General features: G+C 38.9%; 1 long non-coding RNA gene across 1 annotated transcript in view; it reads left to right on the forward strand.

Annotated features, from left to right (window-relative positions):
• LOC120375149 overlaps positions 1-23,303 on the forward strand; it is a 30,324-nt gene extending 7,021 nt beyond the window's left edge. The window contains exons 2-3 of the long non-coding RNA XR_005586463.1: positions 17,564-17,709; positions 22,947-23,303. This is a non-coding gene — a long non-coding RNA (uncharacterized LOC120375149). The remainder of the gene's footprint in view (positions 1-17,563; positions 17,710-22,946) is intronic.
• Positions 23,304-24,234: the final 931 nt, after the last annotated feature.

A 24,234-nucleotide genomic window follows, 5' to 3' on the forward strand; every position in this document is an offset into this window, starting at 1 on the left:
AAATCCAGAATTATATCATCTTGCACCTCCCATGGATCTGTACAATGTAAGCTCATAAATAGTTCACTCCCCCCTTGATGTGGGAAAGATATGCAACAAGCCTGTGTGAACCAAGCTGAGATTTTTCTTCAGACACCTCACTCAAAGGCACACTAGTTTAGATAAAGCAAAAAACAAGTTTATTAACTACAGAAAGATAGATTTTAAGTGATTATAAGTGATAGCAAACAGATCAAAGCAGATTACCTAGCAAATAAATAAAACACAAACTAAGCCTAAAATACTAGATAGATTGGATATGCATTAGCAATTTCTCACCATACACAGGCTAGAAATCCTTTTAGCCTGGGACCAGCACTTCCCCCAGTTCAGGTTTTGTTCCTTAGTTATTTCCAGGAGTTCTCTTGTGGGGAGCGATGCCCCTAAATGATGTCATACTTCACCTTATATAGCTTTAACATATGGCGGGAACACTTTGTTCCAAAAACAGTTCCCAGCCCAGTTTGTGGAAAAACACAGGTACCCAAAATGGAGTTCAGTATCATCAGTTCTGGTGACATGCCCTTGCTGAGTCATGTATCAGAGGGGTAGCCGTGTTAGTCTGGATCTGTAAAAGCAACAAAGAATCCTGTGGCACCTTATAGACTAACAGACGTTTTGCAGCATGAGCTTTCGTGGGTGAATACCCACTTCTTGCATCTGAAGAAGTGGGTATTCACCCACGAAAGCTCATGCTGCAAAACGTCTGTTAGTCTATAAGGTGCCACAGGATTCTTTGTTGCTTTTGCTGAGTCATAGCAGCCATTACTTACAGGCTGGCTAGAATGTTTACAGGAAGACTAAGTCTTTCCACAACCTATTATCTTTGTTGATGAGCCATTAGCACTGTTTGGTTTCTTCATTGTTGTATCTGAAAGGTTAGCTGTGGGTGTTATCAGAGTAAGCACATTTGAAATACAAATACATAATAAATATTAATAACTTCAGATACAAAAGTTATACATGCACACAAATAGGATAATCATATTCAGCAAATCACCGCAAATTCCAATGACACCTCACATAACTCATTTTGCACAAATTGCATCATAATTATGTCATAATCATATCAATCATACCCCCATGATGATTATGGGGTGTAGTGTCACACCCTGTCTTCATAATAGGCTGAACCAGAACACTTGAACTCTGGGGGATTCAAAATCCAGCTCTGGATCTGAATTTTATACCTCTGGCCTAATTTTTGCCCAAAATAGCACCTCCTTTTCTTCCTTCCTTGGTCTGCCAGAGTCCAGATTTGTTAACCTTTCAGGAATACTGCAAGACTTATTTCTTTCTGCAGACTTTTGGAAGACATATGGGTTTATAAACTCAGAGGGTGTAGATTCTGAAATGGCATAGCTGGATTCTTGGGGTTTGGTGGGGCAGCTCAGTATGATTGTGGGAGTGGAGAACTGATCAAATCAATCACTGTATGCAGTGTAATTGTAGCTGTGCTGTTCCTAGGATACTGGAGAGACAAGGTGGGTGAGATAATATTATTTATTGGAACAATTCCTGTTGGTGAGAGAGCCAATAGAAGCTCTGTGTGGCATGAAAACTTGTGTCTCTTACCAGCAGAAGTCCAATAAAAGATATTACCTCACCCACCTTATCTCTCTGATATCCTGGGACCGACATGGCTATAACAACACTCCATATTGTCATGAAGATTATCTGTTTTGTGTGTTGTAAAAGATGTGGGGAGCCTGTATATTGGGATAGGTGAAGGCCTAAACAAAATAAATAAATAAATAAATGTTGTCCCATATGCCAGAATAAGGTAGGATATTGGTGGTTTCAGATATAGGAACTGTGAAAATGGGAGAGAAAGACAATACTGTTTGTTGTAGTTTAAATATTGTTGCATTTTTTGGAACCCCACTCCAAATTTAACAGGTGGTTCTACTGTATTTCACTCTAAACTGTTTGCAGGCTGCTATATAAAACATGAGCAAACATGGCTTGAATTATGAATATGGTACATTAAAAATAAGGTAAGGGAAACTCTGATGTTAGTAATGGCCTAATATAACAAGGGTATAAATAAATTGCTCACTGTTCTCATGTATTTTTAGTAAACAGATTTGGGAATAGCACAACTAATCCCCAATGCCCAATTAAAGTCTCTTAACTAATTTAACAAATGCATTGTAAATGGGTAGCTGGAGATACTTTAAATAAACATACATTTCACAGAGGAACTTTAATAGCCAAACAAATGGAAAATCAGTTGAGATGCTTCTGCTTTCTCAATTGTCCTTAATAAATTAGTCATAAGGAAAACACACAATTAACAAGCACAAACATCATGTGTTTTTTGTTCTGAGAACAGTATTTGCCTTTTAAGAACATCTTAAATGAGAAGCACTTTAAACCTGAAGAAGAGTTCTGTGTATCTCATATGCTTGTCTCTTTCACTAGCAGAAGTTGGTCCAATGTAAGATATTACCTCACCCACCTTGTGTCTCTAAGGACTTTAGACAGTGTTTAAAGCTTAACTGGAATTCTTTTTTCCACCCCAGGTTTGCAATTATTTTGATGGGCTCTACTTTTTTTTGCTTTCACATGTATTCCAAACCAGCTACTAAGCACTCAAAAGCTGAGGCTGACAACTTAGTGGTGAATTAAACTCAGACTGTGATTTAAGAAAGAGGCACAAATTTCCCCTCTCCCCCCTTGGTAAACCTCACCAGCAAACCAGCCAATGAAGGTAACATCTGGCTTTCTGGTGGGGATAGCCCTGGCATTTTGCCTGCCCATATTTTGTTCTTGTGGAATCCCAGTAAAGTGCAAACTCTGCTTCAATTAAAGGAGGCTGAAGGGTATATACAGCAGATGAGCGGCATGTGTGCTGGGACATAGTTTGATGTGTCTACATCAGACAGCAGGATCAAGTGCAAAGCAGACAACTGTGGAAAATGTACTCTGGAGCAAATATTTAATAAATCAGGCATTAAAAAAAAACCACAACTATCAGATGCCTCTTGTTTGCCAGGAGTGTTTGAGATTCACTATGACCAGCATTTGGCAGAATTCTGTCAGGCAGACACCCAGCCATCCCCTCTCCTTCCTTAACATGTATGACAAGTGTTTTGAGAGCAGTTGTTTGAACAGATTTCCTACCATCCATATGATACCTTCCCATTCAAAGTTTGGCTGCAAGAGCTTTGGCTAAGGTCTGGGATTGTTTAGTTGAAGAGACACCCAGAGAGCATCTGTCACTTTCATTATTACAGAGACTCTTGTGTGTTTCTACTTAGTTTTAGCTGGCTTGGCTTTCATGTAACATTCCTGATAAGACCAATACAAAAATGGCAGGTTGTCAGCTTAAATTCTTTACTAACAACTTTGAACATCCTTCTAGAAGCCCTATGACTGAATGGGACACACAAGGCTCTAGGCATGTCTACACTGCCAAAAAAGGTGTGTTCTTAACTTGGGTTAGGTAACTCAGGTTAGACATGGACTCCCCTGTAGGCTTTAACTCGAGCTGTGAATCCAAGTTAAAAGCCGAGTTGTCGTGGCTTCACTGCTAGAGTTAGCTAACCCGAGTTAAGAACACACTTTTTTTGGCAATGGAAACATACCCTAAAATATCCATGGGGACTTGCACTTGGGGCAAACTTTTGAATTTTTTTTGCAAAGTCTACAAAACACTTCGCCACCTGCATCCTCCTAGTGCCAATAAAATGAAATAAATTACTCACTTATATGCCTCCTTTCCAAACAAAAACATTTAGATCAGTGGTGGCCAGCCTGTGCCACTTCCCACAGTTCTCATTGGCCGGGAACGGTGAACCACGGCCCCTTGGAGCTGTGAGCAGCTGTGCCTGTGGACAGTCAATGTAAACAAACTATCTCATGGCCCGCCAGCAGATTTCCCTGATGGGCTGCGTGCTGCCTGCAGGTTGTCCACCTCTGATTTAGACTGGGATGTCAATATGGTGGATAAGAATCATCTAAATCAGTGTTTCCCAAACTTGGGATGCTGCTTGTGTAGGGAAAGCCCCTGGCAGGCTGGGCCGGTTTGTTTACCTGCTGCATCCACAGGTCTGGCCAATCACGGCTCCCACTGGCCTCAGCAGGGGCGGCTCTAGACCCCAGCGCGCCAAGCAGGCGCGTGGGGAGGCCCTTTCCCGGGGGGGCGGCATTTGGCTCCGGTTGAGCTCCCACAGGCATGCCGGCGGCAGGTCCACCGGAGCCCGGGACGAGCGGACCTGCCGCAGGCATGACTGCAGCGGGTCCCCTCTTCCCGCGGCTCCGGTTGAGCTCCCGCAGTCATGCCTGCGGCAGGTCCGCTCGTCCCGGGCTCCGGTGGATCTGCCGCTGGCATGCCGGCGGGAGCTCAACCGGAGCCGCGGGAAGAGGGGACCCGCCGCGGGACCGGGGAAGGGCGGCGCAGCGCACCGCGCTGCTTGGGGCAGCCTGATTTCTAGAGCCGCCCCTGGGCCTCAGTTTGCTGCTCCAGGCCAATAGGAGCTGCTGGAAGTGGCATGGGCTGAGGGATGTACTGGCTACCACTTCCAGCAGCTCCCATTGGCCTGGAGCAGTGAACCACGGCCAGTGGGAGCCGCAATCGGCCAAACCTGCAGACGCGACAGGTAAACAAACTGGCCCGGCCCCCCAAGGGCTTTCCCTATACAAGAGGCATCCCAAGTTTGGGAAACACTGATTTAGATGATTCTTATCCACCATATTGACACCCCAGTGTTTTTTATTGTGAATTAATAATTCAATCTCAGTATTTATAAATAAACAGGTAATCCCATGACACTGAAAACCAGGGATGTCCCCGCTGTCATAGCCTGTCTCTGTGTTCCTATCAGTTTTATACCAAATGGTTGTTTTTTTTTCCAGGTTGTTAACTACAACAGATTGCTCACCTTGCAGGAACTACTAGCCAGCTTCTCCAGTGAACCTGATGTCTAACACTCTTCGGTGTGACATATACTAATATTGCTATCCTGTCCTCTCTGGGGACAGTCAATGAAACAGAAGAGTGGTAAATGCAAAACAAACAAAAGGAAATATTTTTCAACACAACACACAATTAACCCATGGAATGTATTCCCACAAGATATAATTGAGGCCAGCACCGTAACAGGATTCTCAAAGGATTAGACATCTATCTGCAGAGCTAGAATATCCAGAGTATAATAGTAAATATTCAAATACATAAAATAAGAGCTTTGGAGAGCTATAAATCTTCATGCATAAGCTGAACTTTTAGGGGTGGGCGGAAACTTCATCTGGAGACAGGTTATACCATAACTAACTACTGCAGGGTGCTTGCGTCTTTCTCTAAAGCAGCTGATGAGCAGATACGGGACTAGATGGACAACTAGTCTGAGCCAGGGTGGCAGTTACTATGTTCCTTGTGTAAAACCAGTTCAGATCAGAGGAGAAATAGGCCCAATATATATTCCTTTTGTGGGTTCACCCAGTTGGCTTGACTGAAGGGATATTTGACTGGCTGAATATTCCTAACCGCATCAATGCGAACTGAACGTGCTTCACATAATGAGAAACTATTTTCCACGTGTTTTTTCCATTCTGTCTCTAATTTGAGAAACAGAGATAACTTTGAGATAACTGGGAGAAAATTTAAAGTACCAAGGTAATCAATTCTTTTCTTATTAATGTACCGTACATGTATAGTGCAAAATGTTAACATAGAATTTCTTATTTCACATACTAGACAATCTTGTAGCATAATAAGAAATTAAATAAAATGATGATAAATAAGTTTGAAAAACAGAACACACACATATATAATGTAACCAGGAAAAATCAGATATTGCAGTTAAGTGTCTTGCGAAGACCACTTCCTATTGTTTTTGTGCTGCCAGTGCTACAACACCATACTTGTAATAACTCTACTTAATAAGACTATTGCACAGGAAACATTGAAATAGACCAGAGTCAGTTCTTTGCCCAGACTCCAATTAATGCTATATTTGTCTGATTATCTGCAAATAAATAGCAAAAGTTGAAGTTTTATAGTGGTAGAATCATTTCAGCATTCAATAAAAGCTCAAAAAGAGAGAAAAAAGAATGAATATCCTCCACTTAATTGTGAAAGAAGGTTTTCATCAGTAAGCAAATTACTTGAAAACCTTCACACCTCAACTCTACATTACACAAATGTATTGATAAGTTCAATAAAATCACACCAAAGGAATCAACTAAAACAGAGGTGAGAAGCATGCAGATTTACAGAAATAATTGGATAAAGAGCTAATGGATACAAAGGGCTAGGATTTGGAATCCTTAGGTGAGCATTTATTCACATAGCCATAGGTCTATTCACATCAGTAAATGTTCACCAATGCGAGTAAGGGTTGCATAGTCTAGTCCAAACCAGTTCTACTCTGCAGTCAAAAAATCCAGCACCTCTTATCAGGGAGGATTGAGATTGACTGAACATGAACATTCTGGGAAAAAATGATCGCAAACAAATTTGGTGACTGTAGGATTAGAGAATGTAGGTCACCCACTTTGCAGAACTACTGATCTGGTTATAAAAAAAAAACAGGAGTACTTGTGGCACCTTAAAGACTAACAAATTTATTTTAGCATGAGCTTTCGTGAGCTGCAGCTCACTTCTTCGGATGCATAGAATGGAACACACAGACAGGGGATATTTATACATACAGAGAACATGAAAAGGTGGAAGTATGCATACCAACAGGCAAAGTCTATATAAAGGTTATATCATTCTCACTATGACCCAGATAAAAGCCTTATTCTATTGTTTGACTTTAAACAGGTGAGCAGTCCCATTGAATTCAGTTAGACTACTCACATGCATTAAGCTAAACTCATGCATCAATCTGAAGGATTGGGACCTCATATCTGATCTAAATGATGCTTGAATATCCAAGTGCCAAAACAACCTTTGATGAGAATAATATAAAAATCACTATTTATGCATTGTAGCTGCTGAAATAAGTGTCATACATACCACAATTTTCGTTTACTTATATAGCTTGTGTCCATCTATTGTGTTTAAAGATAATTTCTTAATGAATACTTTGAAACTGAGTTTCCTAATCAATTGTAAGAGATGAGCTTCTCTTAGAAGAAACTGCAGCAGCAGCAGTAACAAAATTTTATTTACTTTCAATGCAACTTTGGACAAATATATGAAGAACAGAGAAAGGGACCAACTGGCACGCTGGAACACATATGTAGGCAATAGGTCGCTGCTCTTAATCTAAAGTTGTTTTCAGATTGTTGTTCAAACTTTCCAAACATATTTTCTGGGAAAGTTCTAAGTCATTGACAATAGCACTGAATGAAAATATCAACTCTGCCACATCTGTACTGTGAGTTGTAGAGCACTATATTTCTTTGTAAAGCATTTTGTGAAATTTGATATGATGGATGCTAAATATAAATAGATTCTGTTGATATTCATTGTATATTATTGCAACTGCCTCTGTTGCAGATCTCTCTTGCAAATCCCTGTGTCAGTCTCTGAGGATCTGGCCCAATTTCATATTGGCTAGATCCTGGCCAATCTGGATTGGGCTGTTGGCAGACGGTCTCCCCAGCTTCCCTTGGAATATGACATGGTTTTGCTGTGCACTGCTGTTCTGTGTTCCCAATGCCCTTCTTCTGATCCTGCGAGTGATGATATATAGGTTCTCTCTATACAGACCAGCTTCTCTGTTGGGTAAATTGTCTTTGACCACCAATTTGAGAAGATATCCACTCACCTATAAATACAGAAATATTTTCTTAAATTATAATATTTGATTTACAGCTATGTACAGTACAAGGAAGATATGCGGTTGGAGCTGTTTCCCTCCCACACTCCCAAATGGCTTTTGGATTAAATAGAAATTTTAATAATTTTTTTCTTTTTTCAAGGAAAACTAAAAAAAAAATTAGAAGAATTTTTTAAATTAAAATGAAAATGAAAAGTTTTAACTTTCATCAGTTTTTGCATCTGGAATAATTAAATCATTTACCGACCATCTTTATTTTAATTACCTGAAAGACCCAGGTAATTATAAGCCTGTCTGCTTGACATTGATCCCAGTTAAGATAATGGAGTAGTAGAGATAGGACTTCTTTAATAAAGACATAAAGGAGGGTAATGTAGTTAATGAAAATCAACCTGGGTTTATGGATAAAAGGTCCTGTCATACTAACTTGATATATTTTTTTATGAGATTACAAGTTTGGTTAATAAAGGTAATCGTGTCGATGCAATACAGTTATACTTTTGTAAGGCATTTAACTTGGTACTGCATGACATTTTAATTACAAAACTAAAATAATATAGAATTAACATAGCACACATTTAATGGATTAAAAACTGGCTAACTGATAGGTCTCAAAATGAAATTGTAAAACAAGGAATTGTCATCAAGTGGGTGTGTTTCCAGTGGGGTCCCTGAGGGATTGTTTCTTGGCCCTATGCTATTTAACATTTTAATCAATGACCTGGAAGAAAACATAAAATCATCACTGATAAAGGTTGCAGATGACACACAAATTGTCATCTGCAATGGTAGTGGTAAATAAAGAAGAGCATAGGTCACTGACTTAGAGTGATCTAGATTGCTTGGTAAATTGGGTTCAAGGAAATAGTAGGCATTTTAATATGGCTAAATGTAAGAAACAAAGAATGTAGGCCATACTTAAATGATGGGGGACTCTTTCTGGGAAGCAGTGACTCTGAAAAAGATTTGAAGGTTGTGGTGGATACCAGCTGAACACAAACACCCGGTGTGACCAAGTGGACAAAAGAGCTAATGAGATCTGGGGATGCATAAACAGGGGAATCTTGAGTAGGAGCAGAAAGGTTATTTTACCTCTATATTTGGCACTGGTGTGATTGCTGGTGGAATATTGTGTCTGCGTTCTGATAGCAACAATTCAAGAAAGAGGTGTGATAAATTGGAAGGTGTTCAGAGAAGAGCCACAAAAATTATTAAAACAATTAAGTGATGAAAGAACACAAGTTTCATTGAACATCAATGCGATTTGTGCTCCTAAATCACTTAGGACCAGATGTCCAAAGATATTTAGGCACCTAAAGTTGCAGATAGGTGTCTTGTGGGATTTTCAGATGTGCCTAAGTGTATAAATTCCATTAAAATCTATTTGAATTAGGCACCTCACTTGATTGAGTGCTTTTGAAAACCCCTTAAGGTGCCTATCAGCAACTCTAGACACTTAAATTCATTTGGACAATTGGCCCTTTGGCACGTTTGAAAATTTCACCCCACAACACTAAGATGTCTGGGATACTTTGGAGTAAGACACTTTAGAAAGCATGAGGTGTAATGTCTTTTATTTCCAGCAGCTATAGGGTCTGTCTGTATAGGTAAGACCTAAACAAAAATCCTCCTCCAAATGTTACAGAAGCTGAAGCTGGATATATGTCCCTGGAGTTGACAGCAAATCACAAATCAACTGAGATTTTCAGTTCTCATTTAAAACTAAAACTTAAAAATTGCAAAGGACAATCTTACATCACAAGCTTGTGTTTATACATTTGCATTTGGGGTGTGACATAGTGATTAACCAAATATGTAACAATAAAACAGTTGAGTACAGATTAGAAAAGAACAAGGCAAACCCACTGCATGACACACACAAAAGAAATAATGAGATCACTTTAAAATATTTCACCTGAGTTGCTTTGAAAATTTACCCTTTCTCTAACAGGATCTGGGAAGGTACATCTGCACATTTCTGAGTTGTCTGGTCTATAAAGTACTTCCAAAGCCTCAACCTCTGGGCCAGTTGTTAATTTGTTTTATATTCTCATTAATGTCTAATTAGGACAGCCACTAAAAGTCAATATTGTTAATGGGAAAATCTAACAATGTAATCAAATTCTTTCCATTAGATTAACATTTTTGACTTTTAATGGACATCTTAATAAGGCATACTTATTAAGTGGAGTTTTACACAAATTAAAACCAGGCAAGAAACAAGACCAGCCCCTTTCACAATGTAACCTTTTCCCCTTCCATTTTTCACACTCTTGTTTTTCTGTTTATATAGATTAAAGGGTAGCTGTTCTCTTACTCTTTGTAGCTAACCTCAATGTTTGTCCACAGCTAGAAAAAGGAACGTCTCATAGGTGTCAGAGTTGAAGCCTCATCTCTCGTATTCTCTCTTTCCAGTTTATTTTTCCACAACCTTCTTCTTTTAAAAAAAATTAATGTGAATTTAAAGCTTATGAAATGTGACAGAGTGACAGCCTTGGAAAATGAATTAATATATTTATCCATATAACAACTACCTGTAGGCAAGGGCAGTGTTAACTTCTCCCTGGTGCTCCCAATATGATCTACAGGAACCAGCACTAGCAATAAAAGGATATTTTGGTCTCTAGGCTCAGGCAGTCCTTCACCTCTGCTAAGTCTGCCAGAATGGGTGCCAGTTAGTTCCAGTTATGTGATGTGGGACCTGCCCATAAGGACTGATGGAAGATATCTTAGCATTTTCTGAAAACCAGGCCCCTTTAAGGTGTATCAAGTAGGGTACGCAAAAACTGAACCACCTCAAATCATTAGTCTCGTGAAAATCTTGCCCCTGGCTTTTAAACACTCCTGACCTGAGATAGGTTTAAACCAGAGAGTTATTGGAAAAAGGATTCATAACCTGATGTCTTTGTCTCCCCAAATTGTCCCTTCTGAAACCCTTTCGTTATGAAATAGTCTGATGTTAAGATCTTAGCACAAGAACATTTCAGAATCATCATTGCATGTTCCATATAATGGGCAATATATATTTTTAAATGTATGTGTAATTGGTAATAGAGAGACTTGAATAATAAATGCACAAATCATGGTGTAGGCAGGGATAAAATGCAGGCAGGCAAGTATATATTAGTGACTACTTTTATATGTAATGTTGTATGCAAATCTGCTGGGTGGATCTCTGGATTTTATCTTTATTTATAAATTTCACTTTAACATTTCATTGGTAATTAGTGATGTATGTATGCAAATAAAGATGGGATAAATGCTACACATCTTTTTTAAAGCTACTCAGATACTTTTCTGATTTATGATTAGGAGATGGACCTAAGATATGGTGAATGCAGAGGAATAAATCACCCTCCCATTAGTCCACAGAGAACAAGTTTCTCCGACGTATTGGGCCTGATTTTGACATCACTTACACAAGTTTTACCCTGATTTAACACCACTGACTTCAATAATGGAATTACTACCAGTTTACCTGGGTCTGAGAGAGATCAGAATCCAACATGTAGATGGTGGATTTCCTTGTTGAATTTGCAAAGGAAGTTTAGCACATGGCTGATTTTCCTTTAGGTTGGGACATACAAGGTGTGTGTGAGAGACTGGAGAAGAGCAAATGGAAAAGGGGAGCAAAGAAAAAAAGGGGAGAAAGAAAAAAATAATTTGAGTGCACACAGATGCTTAGTCACTTAAAAATTAAACACTTCTTTATTGTCCTTTAATGTTATAATTTAATATTAGGTTGAAACAGTCCTTTAAATTTACGTAAGGATGCAGAACTGTTATACAGTCATACAACAGCTAGCCCCACCAATCTGATTAAAAATATTCACCTGATATATTCAGTGAATGAATTTTAATTACATAAAAATAATCTAATTCCTAGTCCAGATACTCAGCCCTGATGTGTCTTCTTTGTGCTAGTCCAGCAGTGTAAACTAACCGTAAAGATCTCCCATGGAGGCTCTTGGCTGGTATGGAGCTGGCATATTTGGGTCTACAGCCTACTAACCCATCCCCATCTATGAGGTGTCCCTGGGAAGGTGGGCCTGTGGGGAGGGAGCGTAGCCTGAGCACTGCCTCTGGCACACAGGCCCCTTGGGGGTTGTTATCAGTTAGAAGCCGTTAGAGCAGCTGTGAGGCGGCCCCAACTTAAGTGTAAACTTCGCAGCTCCAAGGATTGCGTGAGCACAAAAAGTGATGGACAACCATCTTTGCCCTGTCCCTCATCTTGCCAGGTTATGTACCAGGTGTAACTTGGCCAAAGCCAATCCTACACACACAGCAAACTGCAAATATCCCATAGCGCCATGTGAAAATACAGCAACTGAACATCAAGCGCACAAATATACTAAAAGCATGCACAGTTTGTTCCAAGAGTTATGTTCTTTCAAAATTAATATCATTTAATAGATTAAGATCTGATACTTATTTCCCAGTCATTGTGGGTACCAAAGAGAAGGATAATGAATTATTTAGTTCAGATCGAGTTTTTGTTTGTTGAACACTTAGAATAATGCTCCAGAACATGACACCTTAGGCAGTTGGACTAGTCTAGCAGACTCTTAACTTAGTTGCTATAGAGTCTACGGAACTGTGTTTCACTAAAGCTGTAAAACCACCAGGGGTGAATCTTACCACTGGAAAAACTGGGAAATTGAGAAGACTGTCAGTTCATGTTTGAGGAACAGTCAGATTGTAGGGAAGGCTGCTACATTTGGAAAGGGGAAATCTATACCACTATATGTCCTTCCATGAAGATGTTAGCAGAGAAAGACCCTTTGCCCCTTGGGCTCATTTAAGTGAGAGACAGACATAATTATTCTTTCAAGCCCTTTCTTTCGTGTATGGTTGAACAGCTTGGTTTGGAAGTACGGGAAAGAAATTAATTTTGACAGGTGGGAAGTTCTATAAAATTGGGACATTTATCTTTGCACTCCATAAGGTATTTCCTTTGCTTTTCTCCACAGGCTCCTGTAGGTAGCTACTCTCACTCAGATTCACAGCCAGTGATGGATACCTATTTCTTCCTCTCAGGCACAGTTCTAAATCTGAAATATGTGTATTGTTGGGGTGGAATGGGCTCCACTTGTGTTTTGGAAAGGAGGTACATGCAAGTTGTGATAAGAATGGATTGCTGGTTGGTTGATATTAAGGGAAGAAAAAAACTGGAAAACAGAAGAGAAACTTTCCTACTAAGTCAGTTCAGCTGGTCTCAGCGTTATTGCTGGGGCTGCTGATGCTACTAAATGTGTGGCAACATACTGTCATATACGTGCTTTGCAGAGATTGCCCAAGTCATCAATTCTGGGTGCTTGGATTTATTTTGTAGCAATATCAGAATATACCTCCCTTTAGCAAATGATCAAGGAAAGTTGGCATCCTTTTTGATGTAAAATGGTGGAAAGATCTTGGTGGGTGATAAATAATAAATAAAGATTAAACAGTCCCAACAATTTTGCAGGTTTGGAGCCAGATTTTAATCCGATTTACACCCCATACCAACCCATTGGCTTTGGGGACAAATTTTGCACTAATTTACACTTAATTAATTGCTACTCACCAGCAGAGTTGCATGTGGTTCAATAAATATGGATTTTGGCCCTTTATTTAAATAAGCAATCAGAGTTTGTATAGTTTACTGAGCCTTATGATATGATTATCTGAAGCTTATTGGATGGTTTTCTGAATGTCTTATATCTCTAAACTCAGGACAAATCTCTCATGAGAAAAAGCCTTTCTCATGAGACCTGTAGCATCAGTACTTCCCATTTCTGTTTAGGCTGAAAATACCAGCCTTTTTTTTTTTTTTTTTTTACAGAATTTTGTCACTTTTCACTTCTTGGTTGGAGGGAACAAGGAAATGCAGCAGAGCACAAGAATGAAAAATAATGAAAAAACATTTCCCAGCCTCAGACATTGTTCATTTCAAGCTCTGGGGAAAAATTCATGTTGTTTCTTATTTTTTTCCTAACTTGATTTGCCAATCCCATTTCTGAAAAGGGGGCATTTAATGGCTAAAGCTATTTACCTTTATGCTCAGTTTCCCTCCCTTTATGGCATGGTCCTAAAGAGTTTAGAGGAAAATGATAACTTTTCTAGAGGTTTTTTTGAACCACCCTATAGGATGTAATAGAGAATTCTAGCCCTGCAATAAAACTCTGTTGGGTGATTCAAAACACCTGTAGAAAGGAAATATCTTTCTAGCTATGCTATGAATTCTAAGGTAGTTTCAATAGAATCCTGTCAAATTTCCATATAATTGTATTGGTTTAATCCCTGTTTCATTCAGTGGGATTGTCCAAAAGGATTTTCTCTTTCCTCCCACCTTCCCCTTTCCTTTATTTACTTTCACTCCCTATAACTTATTGTCTCTCTTCTTTAATATTCATGTATATTTTACACTGGTCTCCTAAATTAACCTCTCCAGTCACAATACCTCCTCCACCGCCTCCTCTCTGGTAGTTTGTCCTGATGTGTGGTTTAACTAATCTCCTTTGGCAGATCATTGCTATAGAATGTCCCAATCTTGGCATATGAGTCCCCTGCTGCTGTCCTTAACAATTTTAAAAAGAAAGTTGCATATACTTTCCCAAATGCTTGAGCTGACCTATTCCATTAGCCCTATATGAAAAGCTTTGTTCAAGAAGAATCAGAGTTTAAAACATGTTTCAGTGGACCCAACCTATCTTAACAGCCCACTAAAATTTGCAAAAATGTATGTAAAGGTCAAAATAACAATTTACCAGTAGATTATTGGGCTCAAAACTGTCGTGCTAAATGCTTAGTAGGCTTTGACTTTTATTGCTATGTAACACATCTTACTTAATAGACCAAAGTGTATAAGGGCACTGTCCTCAATCTGTGCATACAACGCTTACTATGATATCTGGGCAGCTCCCAAAATGTACACTTAACAAGATAGTTAAACCGTTCTCTCTCTTCTTTGAAGTCAGCAAGGACTGACCTTTATTTGGCATGATTTTGTTTTGCTTCTCTTCCTTTTTTTTTCTCTTTTAAACGAGGGAGCATTGTGTGAAGGACACACCAAAGAAGCAGGTTGTGAGGTTTTATTCTGAAGGCAGATGGGCTGTTGTGATCTGAACTAACTGTAGCTCTTTTAAGGTCAGCAGCTTCATACCTTTGCCCAGAGAACTACAACAATCAGTAAACAGGTGAAGGCTTTGGAAATGGAGGAGCAGTCATTCATTGTGGCTCTCTGGATACAATTTGAGCGAAATGAGTGAAACCATGTCAGTGGGTCCTTCTATCCTCTGTCACATCTGTAAGCAGGACAGCAAGATTCCATGGCTGATGATATCAAATGCTGGAGACAGAGATCCAGCTATATGCGGATGTTCATTCTTGTCTCTTTATAATTACGTTTTTGCAATCTTCGATTCCATATCTGGTTCATTTTCTTTTACTCCACTAGCTTTTCCTCAGTTTACTTCTTCTTTTCTCTGCCTCTCTCTTCCCCCTCTTCTTTTTCTCTGTGTGAAGCCAACATTTCTCTGCCCCCTCTCAAAGTTCTCCCCCAAGTTCCCTATCTCTCTGTCTCTGCCAACAGCTTCCCCACCTTTTCTCCCCCTTTGCTTTTTCCAGTCCCCTCCCAATTCTCACATTCCCACCCTCTAATTTCTCTCTTCATTTTCTCCTTCTTTCTCCTTCACTTCAAGCCTCCCCACTGCTCTTCCTGTCACTCCCCTGATTGGGCCCTACTTTTTTCTCTGCCCCCTCCTCCTGGTTAGCTGGGCATATGACAAATGTTGCCGTGGACAATTCTTCTAATAAGCAGTGGGTCTGCTGGGGGATTCTTGGTGAAACAGAAGTTATATTCTTTTTAGAAGTGAAAGAAAAAACAAAGAGAAACCACACATGGGAATTTGCTATAGGCAGAAACCATTATTATTAGTGGCAGGTGGACTCTGGAGAGAGGGGGTGAGACTAGATGGTTGGATATGTTCCAAAGAAAGGTGGATTGGAGATAAAATACCAAGACCCCAGAGCTCGGTGTTACTACATGAGAGGGAGTCCTCACCCATAATGGGAGGAGACATGCATTTGGAAGGATGGTACCAAGGGGGAACAATTCTGATTTTGGACATCACTCGTACCTCCATAGGAGAACAAACTACAAACCCTTGACCTTTATTCCCTTGCCAGGTAGTAGCATAGTTTCCCATTGCATGTATATACATGAGGATAAGAGTTAATCCTTTAAATCTTATCTGTTTCTTTCTTAAATGAACCATTCATTATTTAAATGTGCTGTAATTGGGATTTGTCTGTTGATCTGGGGCACACAGAGGCTGCATTTCCCTGTGAACAATGGACCTCTAGCCTACAGGAGGAAACGGAATCCAGTAGGATTAACTGGCTGTAGAGATCCAATCTTAGAAAAAAAATGGGCTCACTAGGAGGAATTTTAAGACCTTCTCACAAAGTGCCACAGTGAGCAGACCTTAGTCAAGGCTGACCTAAAGTGAACACTCCCTACTTGGAAGCAACCCATTGTAACAGACCTTTATGTTTGAATATATAAATATGCCACTGCTTTATGAGCAGCTGTTGATTTTATTCACTGTGTGCAAGTGTAATCCTTGTAAAAATAATGCAAGTGCTGCTGGCAATGCTGTCATCAACTATTCATGAGGTGGCTGCTGTTTAGCGGTACGGCTCACTTGGTCTCTCAGCAGAAGTGAGCCGAGGTGTGACACCTGGTCATTCGGAACATACAGCAAGCCAGCAGTTCCACTCAGAACAGTTCACTCTTCAAGACGCTGGCACTTAAAACAGTGCGAGATTAAATAGCTACTTGTAAAGTAAGTCAGAATAACAGTATTGTAAGTGCCTTTCACTGTTAATGTGGTCTACTTCTGTATGGGGGACCTATATCAGATTTAGCAAACAGCCTGCAACTGTAAAAGGAACCAAATGTTTGTTGTTATCATGTACCTTTCAAGGCTCATATATTATTCTAGAGTGTGCGTCAAGCTATTGGCAAGTAACCGGTTTGGCACAGCAGCCTTCTTAACACTAGTATGATTGGTGGGAATGCTTCTGGGAATGCTACCAAAAGCAAAAGAGATATAAAGGGAGCCAGAAGTTCATGGGAGTGGGGAGGAGCACGCGTACAAGTGATGGGATATATGTGAAAGGACATGGTCCTTGGTTATCAGAAACACAGAGGTTTGCTCTGATCTCATTGGTTTAAAGCTGGAGTACTTCCACTGAAGTCCATGCAGAGAGATCAGGAACATGTCCATAATCGGTTGCTCTGGGAAAAAAATGGAATTTCCACTTCAGCAAAACTCCTTTAAATAAAATTAAAATCTATCTCCTCTTCCCCAAGGAAATTGGACCAATGTCCTTAAAGTGCGGATTGTATTGCTTACCCTGCTACTGTGAATTCAGTGCCACTATCACAGACCAACTTTGGCACTGAGTGCTGCTGTCACAGAGAAGGAGCCACACACAACAGATTCTATCCTGAGTGATAGAATCACTGGGGTCCTGTGACTACAGTCACTCCCAGAGTATTATTTAGAATTTTGGATATTAGGGATGAAAAATGAGACATGAACAGAGACAGACTGTTATGGCTCTCTTCTAGCAATTGGAGGCAAACCACACAGGCTTGAGAGATTTAGGGTCAGATCTTCAGCTGGTGTATATAAGCTTTGTTCCATTGACTTCAGAGGAGATCTGCCAGATACTAGCTAAGTATCTGGCTCTTAGTTTGGATAAGCAGGCAAATGTTTGAATTTTTATCTGATTCTTCACAGAACATTTTCAGAGCCTTGAGACATCCTCTCTCTCTCTGAAACAGCCTCCAGCTTGGTCAGCAGCTGCCTAGGAATGCCTGAAGCAGGTCAGCTCCTTCCCTTCATTCCCACAAGAACCACTTTTCTCACAGGGACAGAAAGATCTGGTGAGTTCTATGATTTCCTGGAATTGTGCATTGCAATCTGGGGTGCAACTCAAGTGGAAGCCCTAGGCAGGTGACAAATTGGAAAAGATCGATAGAGAGACTATTGGGCCCTGTTTCCTTATCCTAAAAGGTAGGGAGTCTTGAGGCAGTAGGATAGCAGGTGAAAAACTGACCTGTCTCCCTGACAAAAGACTCAGGGAGGACAGAAACTTTTGGTCTGTTCTTATTTGCTTATCATTGTATTTATTTATTTACTTGTCTGGCACTGAACAACAACTGCACAAGTTTGGAGAAGCAAGAAAAATCAGATACAGAAATCCTCACTACATTCTCTTATCACCTCTTTTTTCCTTATCCCTTCCAAGCCAGATCTAATTATCACTGGCTAATTTGGGGATGCTATTGCAAAATTCACTCTGCTATTCAGTTCAGCAAGAAAACATTATTTCGCAGAAAGGAAGATGACATTTTTCCAATCAATCAATTCAATACTCCCTTAAGCATAACCACATCCACAGCTTTATCAGGGTACTTTGACCAAGCTATTTTAATGGCTTAGGATGCTTTAATTATTAATACATTAAGCTTCTTTTTTTTTTTACAAAAACTGCTAGTTTAGCCTTTGGAATCTTGATAATGGACTTAATCTTCTAGGACCAGACTGTGATACTCTTATTCATGATAAAAATACTTTATCCCTAGTATTTCTAAGATACTACTGAGCATGAACAAAGATATCACATTCTGGCCCTTAGTTTAAGAGCAAAGTATGATTTTATAAAACGAGGGACCCCTCCATCATGTTTCTTTCCAAATGTATTGCTAAATCAGTGGGCCAAAGATGAAATATTAGGTCCACTCAGGAACCATGGAAACATTCTTAAATTCTTAAATATTCTGTTTAGTGTCATATGCTCTGAATTCTAAGAATTCAAATTGGTAGAGTTTGTCATATTGAGAAGTGAGGTAGAAATTGCCATGGATACAAATGTTAATATTAATATTAAAGTATTTTCTGAAAATTCTTGAGAAACAGAATGAAAGAAGCCTATATAGGTGGAGGGCAAACATCTGCATGAATTTAATGAGTGTTTCCATGGAAAAGACACCTTGAAAACTAGCCTTAGCAGAGTAAACAAAACCGTTTGCCTTGCTTTCATTTTTGTTTATCTCTTTTTTTCAGAATGGTACAAAAGAAATCTAACTAATAAGGTTTACACATGTATCCTTATTTGTAGGCTCCAAAAATCTGCAAATATGGTGGAGCCTAAATTTGACATCATTTAGGATCTGGTTCTGATAAATACAACTTAGCTCTTAGATAGCACTTTTCATGCATTGATCTCAAAACATTTTACAAAAGAGATTAGTATCATTATCCCCATTTTACAGATGGGGAAACTGAGTCACACACAAGTTCACCCAGCAGTTTGGTGGCAATAGAATTCAAGTCTCTGTCCAGTGCACTTTGAGTAGTACCTAAGTTCCTGAATAGTCCTGCTGAAATCTACATCCCAGTAGCAAAGACTTCCAAAGTGGTGTCTAGGTGAGGCTAAGTATGGAGTCCTTCTGAATAAAGTTAATGAATGAACTTTAGGAAATTGAAAGAATATTAGCATCCAAGAATTCTCTTGATATCTTAGCTTAATACACAGCTGTTTGTTGAAGCAACTTACCTGAAGTCAGAATCATGAGTATTAATATCTCACTAGCTAGAAGTGAATGCTTAAGGTAAAACTTTGAGTTAATATATTTATTTACCCTTATTTAGTTTCCTATATCATCTCTTTTGAACATCTTTGAAGTGTTCTATGATTTATTATTTATGCTGGTGAAGAGAAGTGAGTGTGTAATTGTTAGTTTTGCAAGCCTAATGTTGTTGAGTCAATTTTTTCTGCATTGAACATCTATGGCTGATTTATTCTTGTTACTTTCTATGTAGCATTAAGTGATAGATTAAACGTGTGGAATTTTACTAGAACAAGTGCACAGAGGGTCTATCTTGGTATATATGTCTTTACTAGTTTTCCTTTTGGATAACTAATGTTATTGACGTATTAATATCATCTTAAGTTAATTTATTGAAAAAGGTAAAGGAGAAAATGTAATGGCACGCATGGTATTCTTTCATCTGTAGTAAATATGGCTATCATTAAGATTCCATTAAAACTTTAGATAGCCAAAATATACTTTTTGGCCCCGATTTTCATGAGTTCTGCAGTTCTAACTGCCTGCTTTTGGACTTTGCAGTGTTATATTGTAGTCATGTTGGTCCCAGGCTATTAGAGAGGCAAGATAGATGAGGTAGTATCTCTTATTGGATCGACTACTGTTGGTGAAAGAGACAAACTTTTGAGCTCCACAGAACTCTTCTTCAGATCAGGTCAGAAGAAGAGCTCTGTGTAAACTTGAAAGCTCTTTCACCAACAGAAACTGATCTAATAAAAGATATTACCTCACCCATCTTGTCACTCTTGGAATGTCATTTCTGACAGCATTGTTTTTTATAAAGACAATTGCCAAGATTCTCAGGAGTGACTAGTGATTTAGAGTTTCTCAGCTTTTGTGTGCCCAACCTGATATACCTCAAAGGGGCCTGATTTTCAGGGGGTGGACACATTTCTGAAAAACCCTTTTCTGTGTCTCAAGTTGAATGAGTCATTTTGAAAATCTTTATCCTTTATAAAAGCCAGTGCTTCCAGGAATGACAGCTCAAGGGTGGTGAATTAGCACTGTGTGACTTGAAGAAAATCAATACCAGAGGAGTACAGGATAGGTTCAAAAATTTCTGGGAGCGACATTGCGTTATTCCAGCAACCCGAATAAATTTAATACAGAATGGTCTCTTCTCCTCCTCTAGTGCTGGCTTCAAGGGAGTTATTCTAACAAACTCCTCTCTTTAACTAGTGAGACTATAAATAACAATGATACAAAGGGAAGTGAAACTAGCTACCATAGGTAGGCATTGAATTTGGAAAAGATGACTGGACACATCCTCCTGTTATATTGGTACATAATTATGTGGTAAGCGTTGTGTTTATTTTCCTATTACAAAGTGACACTCACATCTGAATAATAATAATTAATATACTCTTTGATAATTTGGTTGGAGCTGATTCCTCTGTTTCATTTAAATCAAATCACTAAACATCTAGAGAGTAACAGACACATAACAATAAATAGCATAAATAATAAATCCCTGCTTGACAAACTTTATTGCTGTTTTGGATAGAATTATAAAATTAGTGGCTGATAGAAATTCAAGACATATCATGTATTTGTATTCTAGTTAAACACCTCATACTGTATCTCAGGCAATCTTGTTTGAAAAACTAATTCACATTGGCTTGAATAGGAGCACTGCCATGTGGACTGAAAACTATCTACAGCACCATAATCAAAGGACAATGGTAAATGGCAATACACTGAAGTGAGGTTAGGTGTCTAGTGGGGCGCTGCGAGTTATTTGACATTTTTGTTAGTGATATGGGAAGCAGGAGTAAACAACATGGTAATAAAATATGTAGATAGTATTTGGCAGCAGTCAGACAGGAAAGCAACACAAAGGGAACCAGAGAAATTAGAAACAGAGGAAGAGAATAACAAAATTAGATTCAGCTTGGAAAATGCAACTCAATATATCTGGAGAAAAATGCTCTGAAGCATATGTACTCAATGGGAGGGACAAACTGGAAATCATTAATTCTAAAACAGACCAGTAAGTGAGACATGTTAGCAATGTCATATGGCAACCAAAAGGGTCCATACATTTTTGGGATGGATACAAAGATACAAAGCAGATAGTTAATAGTTCCTCTCTATACAGTTTTGATGCAACCACTCTGAAAATACTGCATACGTTTTTTGGCACCCCTTTATTACTAGAGGGATCGGAAGGAATTCAGACAACAGATGTTGGAGGAATTAATTCATAAGCAAAGGTTAAATGAGTGAAACATAGGCAGTTTGTTTAAAAGGCAACAAAACAGGCGATGCAATAACAGCCTAGAAATATTGAAAAACATAAATATCAAGGGTGATTTAGAGAGCTATCTAGTGTGAGTGTGGTATATGGCGTAGGGGGAACTCTTTTTTTCTTTGTTCTCTCCTATTTTCTGGTACCTGAGGCTGTGGCCCTGGACCAAAACAAACCTGCAGAGTTAGAGCCCTAACTTTAGAGACCAAAGTTGGAAGATATTCACAATATTTAATAGCCCCCAAACTCATGTTTTGATAAGTGGCCTAGCGATTTGAAAGGAGTTTGCAGTGAATAGTGGCCATTGTTCTTAGTTTCTTCATTTATTTGCCTTGGACTTAGCCATGCATCCTGAGTTTCTAACTTTGAGCCTGGGGCTCTCTCTCAAAGCAGGTAAGTGCCCTGAAATGTTCAGCTGGCTGTGTTTATCCTAGTTTTCAGGGGGCTGTATTCTTTTTCTTAGTAGCTTTGAAAAAAGTTAAGTAGGTAAAAAACCAAAAGCCTGAGCTAGTGGGAAACTATTTACCTGTTCCAGGAAAAGTTTTGAGATTTTGAAAAAAATCCCTTTCCTGATTTGGTACAAAAAGTAGAAATCTCAAAAATGTTCACAGCCCAACAATCGAAGCAAATATTTGGTTCAGGTCAACCAAATATTTTGACCTTTACCATTTTTTTTTACTTGTTTTGGCTTAAATTTTGAACTGAAAAATCATTTCAAACTGAAAAAATGGACTTCTAAAAAAAGAAAATATTGATTTTTTTTTGCAATTTCAATACTTTCCCCCATTATATAGTCTCTTCATTATATACTTAATTTGCATTAGAATGAAAAATAAGTTCCATGGGGAACACATGACTTCCTTTGTGTCTTTGTATTTTTGTTGTTCAAATTTCTTTCTCAATCTACAGCAGGGGTCTGCAATCTTTCAGAAGCAGTGTGCCGAGTCTTCATTTATTCACTCTAATTTAAGGTTTCGTGTGCCAATAATACATTTTAACATTTTTAGAAGGTCTCTTTCCATAAGTCTATAATATATAACTAAACTATTATTGTATGTAAAATAAATAAGGTTTTTAAAATGTTTAAGAAGCTTCATTTAAAATTAAATTAAAATGCAGAGCCCCTCCAGACCAGTGGCCAGGACCTGGGCAGTGTGAGTGCCATTGAAAATCAGCTCGCGTGTCGCCTTTGGCACGTGTGCCATAGGTTGCCTACCCCTGATCTACAGTAATGTTTTTCCTTTAATTGTTTTTTTTAAAGCAAATATACTGCTTGGGAAAGGCGCTGAACTGACAGCTGAGGAGACTGAAATCCTGCGTTAATCCACAGAACAGGGATGGCACAGACAAGAGTAGTGGAGTTTTCCCAGTAGCCTCACAAATGTGCATCAACCCTGGGGGAACAGCTTCTAGAGAATAATGGGTAGTTCAGTCTCCATGTCCATTCTCTCTCCTTTGCTTGTACGAGGCTGAAGAACATTGCTCCGCTGTCAGTTGCATACCAAAAATACAACTTTTATAAATTAAAATATAATACCACCTGACTGCAAAAACAAGAACTGAAGGACATCTCACTTGATCTTTCTACTGTGAGAGACCCAGTTCTTAGAAGTGGAATTATACTGGGTCAAAGTAGGAATTTAAAAAGATGCTTTAATAATAAACTATGAGGAGTTGCAATTTTTCTCAGTTAATATCTAAATTCACAAGTCACCAAAATAATGGAAAATGTGGAGGGTAGAGCTTTGGTAGTAGTTATCAGTTTGATTTGATTAGACATTGCTGTTGGTCCAGTTTATACTCCTAATGTTAACAAAGGTGAATTTTATTATATTTCACAAAATGTTACTGTACCAATCCCCACTTTACAGTATATATATTAGCAGGAGGGGTGGAAGGTGTGAAATGAAATATTAGATTCAATTTTAGATAAAACTGGACTACCATACAACAATTCTGGGATTAATGAATGTGTGACACAGGATTAACAGAACTCGGAAGAACTTTTCACCTAAAAATAGATAGATACACAACCTTTCCCAGAGTGACAAGATGTTTTTCCAAGCAATTTTTACCTGACCTCAACCAATGTAATTGCTGGGGTATTCTGGCTCCTGATTTTCAGCCCACTTCCCTGCATTGTTAGTTCTGTATGTGGTGGCCAAAAATATAAATGACAAATCTCTTTACAATACAAAATAAAGGTTCATATTTTTAAAATTTAAGGCCAAATCCTCAGCTGTTGTTAATCAGCACAGTAGAGAATCTGGCCCCGAATTCTAATATTGTATGGTGAAATTTAGAGCAGGAAATTTCAAAATATCAGAGAAAAATGTTGAAAAAGGGAGAAAGGAGGTCTGTGTGCAAAAAAGTACCCAGAAGGCATTCCCAACTGCATTCACATCTGCCACAGTTGTGTGCACAAACTGGGTAACTGCAGGCCCAACTTATTGTCAGTATTATTTATTTGTACTACCATTGCGCCTCGGAGCCATAGTCGTACAGCTGCGACAGAGCAATGGTGATGCAGTGTTTGATATTTCATGACT

This window comes from Mauremys reevesii, linkage group 11 (assembly GCF_016161935.1).
Source record: "Mauremys reevesii isolate NIE-2019 linkage group 11, ASM1616193v1, whole genome shotgun sequence".
NCBI lineage: Eukaryota > Metazoa > Chordata > Testudines > Geoemydidae > Mauremys > Mauremys reevesii.